This window comes from Chanodichthys erythropterus, chromosome 7 (genome assembly GCF_024489055.1).
Source record: "Chanodichthys erythropterus isolate Z2021 chromosome 7, ASM2448905v1, whole genome shotgun sequence".
Classification (NCBI taxonomy): Eukaryota; Metazoa; Chordata; class Actinopteri; order Cypriniformes; family Xenocyprididae; genus Chanodichthys; species Chanodichthys erythropterus.
This window is the reverse complement of record NC_090227.1, coordinates 9,942,052-9,949,061: the sequence shown is the minus strand read 5'-3', so window position 1 is coordinate 9,949,061 and position 7,010 is coordinate 9,942,052.

Genomic DNA, 7,010 nt, shown 5'->3' with positions numbered 1-7,010 from the left:
TTTTGAGGCCTGCTAGAATACATTTATATCATTTAGAGTTCAAAAAACATTTTTTCTCATACTGTACATTGCTGCAGCACCTTTTTTTACCCTCTGCCTGGAACACTCTGTTTTAGTTCCTGTCTCTTTAACCATTTGAGCAGTACGGTCCAACATGTGACATCGTTATTTCCATGCCTCTGGGAGTACGGTCCCACATATGGGATTTTAGAAATGTACAGTGACATACTGCCAGATTCAAACGTGCTTTAGCGCTTTGGCTGGTGCTGAGCCAGAGTCAGACAAAATCAGCACTTTATCACAACTATGCAGTGTTTTTAACAATATAATGTTTATTTTAGGTTTCAGACATTTAAAAAGAAAAGTACTAGTAAAACAATGTATATTTTGTAAAATACACACTGATGTCTATGGAAGTGGCAAAATCCAATCTCACATAATTTGACGACATGTTTTGTTCATATCAGATACACATTGTGTAGGTGACTATAAAGCTCACTCTAGTCTTCTCCCAGTTCACTGGCCACTTAATTTCATGTATTTTGAGAGAAATGGATGAATTTACATGCTCTGAATTGCAGCTTAATGGTGGCACCCATCGTGCATTATAGATCAACTAACAATATCATTATAAAGGTTTGTAAACCACAAAACACGTATTTGAGAATACCATAACCATGTTTCAGCTCCCCAAGTCTTCATGAGCAGCTGTGAACAGTATTGTATCTAGGGTGAATTCAGGTTGATAGGGACACTTTTTCCAATTCATCTCAATGGCAAAAAGTGTCCCAGTCACCCTGAATTCACCATATGTTAACTATGAAAGTATTGAAAGTCCATTTTTTTTTTTTTTTTTTGGAAAAACAGTATCTCCTCAACATAACAAAATCACATATCCAACTGTTTTTCGAGGGTCAAAAGCAGCCAGTTCCTTTTTTTTTTTTTTTTTTTGCCCTTGCAGTGGAAAAACAGTATCTCGCATCAAGTACCCTGGAATGATGACACACTAAAGACCTTCTTTTTTTTTTTTTTTTGGTGTGGTTTGGACAATCACCTTTTATCAACAAGTTCCAGCAGCTGCAACATGTTCATTGAAGAAATATATTGATTATGTTCTATGGTTCAGTGGATTATCTTATACAAGCACTTCCAGAGTTTGTTCCATTGAGTCATCTTTCCGAGTCTGTTCCAGTGAGTAACGTTCCTGAGACTGCTCCAGTGAAAGAAATTTCCCAGTCCATTTCAGTGAGCGAAATTCCTGAACCTGCAACCAAATCCTCCACATCCCTGAACATCAGGACCTTCTCATCCACTCCAGAATGCCTCCAGTCTGCTTCAGCCCCAGGGTCCAGTCACAAAGAATCTGCTCCAACCCATGAGCCTGATCCAGAGTCTGAACCAAGTCGAAGGACTACTAAAGCCTCAGCACCTCATTTAACCTCAAAGGAGGAGGCAGAGGAAGAAGAAACGGCCCTCTGCAAGTTCAGCCCCTGATCACAGCCCAACCTTAGTCTAGTGATGGCTCCAGCTCCTAAGCATAGTACAGAGATGGCTCTAGTCCCTAAGTTAAGCCTCATCCCAGATTTCAGTCACAATTCCGCTCAAGCCCGTTCTGACCCCAGAGTCTGCAACGGAGTCCACTCTAACCCCTGAATCATCATCAGAGCCCACTCGTATCTATGAGTTACCTCTACATTTACCTCCAGTCCTTGAGTCTTTACAAGACTTCCCCACAGACCAAAAGTCCGCTCCAGAGTGTAGTCCTGTGATGGCTCCTGCAGCTGACCACAATCCAGTGATGGCTTCAGCCCCTGACCAGAGTCCATTGCCCGCTCTCATCCCAGAGCTCAGCCCAGTGCCCGCTTTACCACCAGAATCTTCAGCCAACATGGCCACCATGCCAGAACCCAGTCGGATACTTCCAAGCCCAGAGGATTCAGAGACCCCTCTACCAATGATTGTTCTCCCTGTTTTGGCAGTGGCCATAATGTGTGTTTGAGCTGCACACTGCTCTCTCAATAATATTGACGTTGAGGTATTCATTCCTGAATTTCCTGTTTGCCCAGATGTGACCATGGAGGTTGCATCCCAGTCTTACGTCTGTCTAGATGCAACCACAGAGGTCGTTCCTGAGTTTCCTGTTTGCCCAGATGTGACCACGGAGGTCGTTCCTGAGTTTCCAGTCTGTTTAGATGCGACCATGGAGGTTGTTCCTAAGTTCCCTGTTTTCCCAAATATGACCAAGAGGGTTGTCCCCGAATTTTCTGTTTGCCCTGATGTAGCCACGGAGGCTAATCTATATTCCTTCATCATGGCCACAGAGGTCGTTTACAAGTTTCCTGTCAGCCTTAATTCAACCATGGAGAACGTCCTTGAATTTCCTTTCTGCCCTGATACAACCATGAAGTTTGACCACAAGATTTCTGTCATCACAAAGACTGCAAAGGTTGTTCCTGCCTGTCTACCATAACATGACCATTGAGGTTGCACCCAAGTTTTCTGTTTCCCCCCAACATTACCACAGAGGTTGCTCCTGCGCTGTCTGTTTGCCTCTGCACAACTACAGAGGTAACTGATGAACTTCTTGTCAGCCCTGAGATGACCAAAGACTCCTTACCGGTCTCATTATAACCACTGCTAACCTCTCTGTATTCTGTGTTCCATTTCCTCCACATCTTCCCCGGTGGTCTTCTGGGGGGATTACTGTCACAATCCTTAGTCACCAGCCCAGACACAATCCTCAGTCACTCACCCAGTCACAATCCTCAGCCACCAGCCCAGTCACCACACAACTACAATTCCCAGCATCCCTTCTGGTCCTCACCTGCACTCAGTCAGCCATCATTATACCTGCCACTGATTATCGCCTCATCAAGACACACATAAAAGTAGTCACTCTTCAGTTTACCATTGTCTGGTCTCATCATTCATGCCTTAACCAATTACCAGTCTACTGTCCCAAATGGCACACTCTGGACTTGTGGACTTCCTCAGAGTCCACACTTTGGTGACGTCATGTAGTGCAGACCTATAGGGCCCTTGGCGCGAGTCCACGAGGGCGCATTGAGAGGTATTTTTGGGACAGACTCGATCGTCACGCCGGAAATAATGGTCTGGGGTGAGTTTCCCGAAAGCATCGTTGGTGAACCATGGTCGTAAGTCCCATTGAACTCTATTGGTAATGACGGAACTTGCGACCATAGTTCGCTTTGGGAAACGCACCCCAGGTTGTTTTTTGACAGGAGCTGCAGGTTCGGGGAATATGCTGCCTGTTGTTGTTGTTGTTTTTACCATTGTGTTTGCGAGATGGCTTGCCATGCAGAGAAATCATATTTTTGTGCTCCAACATCGTAGTAGAAAAGTCCCTTTATTAGATAAATATCACAAATATCTTCAAAATCCTATCAAATTTTATAATATTTAGCATCGAGAACAGGTTGTCTTTTCTTTTGCAAAATATTATCTCCATGTCAACTACACAGCCTGCTTTTGCTTATGCCACCTGGGCATTAGACAATATATACATGCTTATTTAAATAATGTATACAGTTGTAATAATACATAATGTTCCATTTGAACTAAAATTACAATTTATCACATAATAATCATGTGCGTGAGTTTCAGATGAATTTACAGGTTTAAATATAAATACTAGGTTTACATATGACTCAGTAAAGCCCTGACATTCGGTTCTATTTATTTAATGAATCATAATACGATCGTATTATTCAACGTGCTATTATTATGTTTGAGATATCAACCACTGGTCGAGGACCTTATTGTTTGTATAAACTGTAGGTAACAACTGGTAAAATGTACACCTAGGTCATAAAACCTATGCGGGCTTTGCGGAAGACCGCTTCAAGGGTACAAAGGGGGCGCTGCTGAGCACACTTCAGAGCGTTAAAATGCTGAATGGGACGGCCTACAGACTCGTAGACTTTGCGAGCACGTGCAATTTAAGTCCACGAGACCGAAAGTCCACATGAAGTGCGCCATTTTGGACAGGGCCTATGAAACTTACCTGTGTGATCCTCTTCACACATCTTCTGTCATCTGCTTCAGTCATCTGGTCCATCTACAACAGATGAAACTGTTATTCTCTGCCATATCAACTACAATTATCCAAGTCTCAGTTACCTGCCTGCTTACATCGCTTGTCTGCACAAATCTGCTCAAACCTGCTGTTTGGAAATTCTGTGTTGCATCCTTTTGTTGTGTGATAACTACATTTTTCCCTTATTAAAAATATATATAAATTACAACATATGCTCTCAGTGTCAGATGCAGAAAAGTTAGTTCATGAGTTAATGACTTCAAGGTTAAATTATTGTAATCCTCTCCTGGGTGGTTGCCCTGCATGCTGCTTAAACTCCAACTGGTCTAAAAAGCAACAGCAAGAGTTCTACTAAAACCAGGAAATATGACCATATTAACCCAATTCTGTCAACACTGCATTGGCACCCTATTAAACATTCACCCTCCATAAATCTCAACGTCTTCACAAAACAAAGCTAAGTTTCCTTTTTAAGCTCTTTCAGTGTTTCCCACAATTTGTGGAAGGAAAAACATTAGATCGCGATACCTGCTGTGATTACATTTCAAAAGGCTATATTTCAAACATTCGCCGCACGTTTCAAAGTTAAATGTGGTGCTGTTGCATGTTCTACCTGCTCACGCAGCGCTCAGACTGCTCGCAATCAATGTATACTATAATGCACATTCATGTTAAGTGATTGCTTATACTGCTATGACTAATGCTGTTCAATATTGACAAAAGTTTACTTTATGGTATTGTAAATTATTGTAAATGGTTGTAAGAACGTATGTTAATAGGTGTGTTCGACATCGGCTGCGGCTGGATGTAACCGATCGGCGAGAGTAGCCACGTGCAGGTGGGGAGGAGCTGAAAACGGAGACGTGAAGTCGGACACTTTCTGCTTCCCGTAGTGAAGCCGCCTTTCCACTGCACACGACATTCGCATCCGATTGTCGCATTTCGCCCCCAAGCGGCAGTCGCACGGAACTTTGAAATTGGTAGTGAAGCAACCGTTACCCCTCGGCTTATTCCAACCCAGCAACCACCATGGTAAATTGAACGATTGTAATGAATGTAACGTTAATGCATGTATGAATATATCCATACAAAACAAATGACCCTCAATATCAATCTGAAATAAAAACATACTAGTAGATTTTATAGAGCTTCAACGTAAAAATTTATTTAATAATCATAAAATATCTTTTTTGTTTTACATAATTATTGATAACCACCATTTTAAAGAAATAATGTTTATGTAATAACGTTAAAGTGTATTGGTAATTCTAACTTCGTGCTCATCGTTTTGACTAGAATACATCATATTCGGTCGGCCAGTCGCATACGGTCTAGCCGCAGAAATTCAAATATTTCAACGCATCCGAAGCTCAAATCAGATCCAAAATTTCCGCATTCGCATACGATCGGAACTCCACGCAGCCCCCGTACTACTCTCCATTGGAAATGAATGACTTCCGGTCCAACGGCTGTCGTTTGTCGTGTGCAGTGGAAAGGCGGCTTGACACTCGTGCTGCGTTTGCATCGGTCTGCATACTTTATCACATCTGAAGTGAAATAAATGCAATACTTGACTAATACACTGATGTTCCAGAGACATTTTCATTCAAAACTTTATGTACTGCTTACAGCGTCTGTTTTTACAAGAATAAAGTTCAACATAAGCATATGTTATTTAAATAACAATGTAGTGGGGTCTTTGTTTTTTATCCGTTTTATTTTGATAAACATGACAAAACAACATCGCGACTACATGAAAAGATCTTTAACTGTTATAAAAACAGATTTTTGAGCATTAGTGGAGCTGAAGGTGTGACAATAAACTACAGTCTATGCAATAAACACGAAACACACGTGATCGTTGTCATGCGGTGAATCCGGCCAATCATGAAACAGCTGTGTCGTCATCAGCGCTCGTGCAGCTCCTTGTGGGTACACGATCCGTGCCACCTGCACGATCCGTTTCACGCATGCGTGTAATTACGTAGTAGGAAACGTCACGGTTTTCCTACACTATCGGTACCTACTAATGAAACACTTGACGGCAAGGCGGCACATTTGTGCAATGTTAGTTGTATTGTGTTTAACATTTAACAGTGGGTCTATTTTGATGCTTTAAATGTAGCTTAGGCTATGCATAACGATGTGTTTACGTGGTTGCCAATCCAAAATAATAAAGGAGTTGTGAGTCGTTAGATGAACATACATGATCAGTTTCCTCCATACTCTCCTTTGCGATTCATTGCTGGTTTAAGGCTTAACTTACTTAATTTGCCGTGTTTTGGTCTGAGGTCAGTAGTATTGATGGTTTGTGTTGTTTTTTTTTTTTTTATTAAAAGCTGCTAATAGTTAACTTTTAAGTTGAGTAATTTGTATTAGTATGGGTCTATATAGGCTAATATATATCTATATAATCTAAATGAGTAAAATAACCCCCTTCAATGTTGAATACAGAAGACAATAAGGAACATAATATGTATTGCTGCCAAGACACTTACATAAAGAAAGAACTACAAACAAGTGTGGAGAAACGTTATAGAGTATTTCAAACTGACAATGAAATTACTTGAAAGAAGCATGTGTGCACACAGAAGTTTTATTTAAGAGTAAACATTCTCTCTCTCTCTCTCTCTTTCTCACATACACACACACTCTATCTCTTCCTCCCTCCCCCTCCCTCTCCCACACACACACACAGAATGGATTGTGCAGGTCATCGCAAAACCGAATTATCATTTGCGCATGTGCGTTTTCTTAAGAGTCTACTACGCATGCGTAGAACGGATCGTGTACGACACTCCTTTTGAGAAACTACGCCGGCTAACTCAGGCGGCTGATCTCGAATCGCTCTCGCGGTACTTTAAAGCCATACGTCACAGTCACATGACATCAGCCTGCCTTATGCTGCATTCACGTCACCTCGTATTTACCGGAATCTTGAGATGATAACACG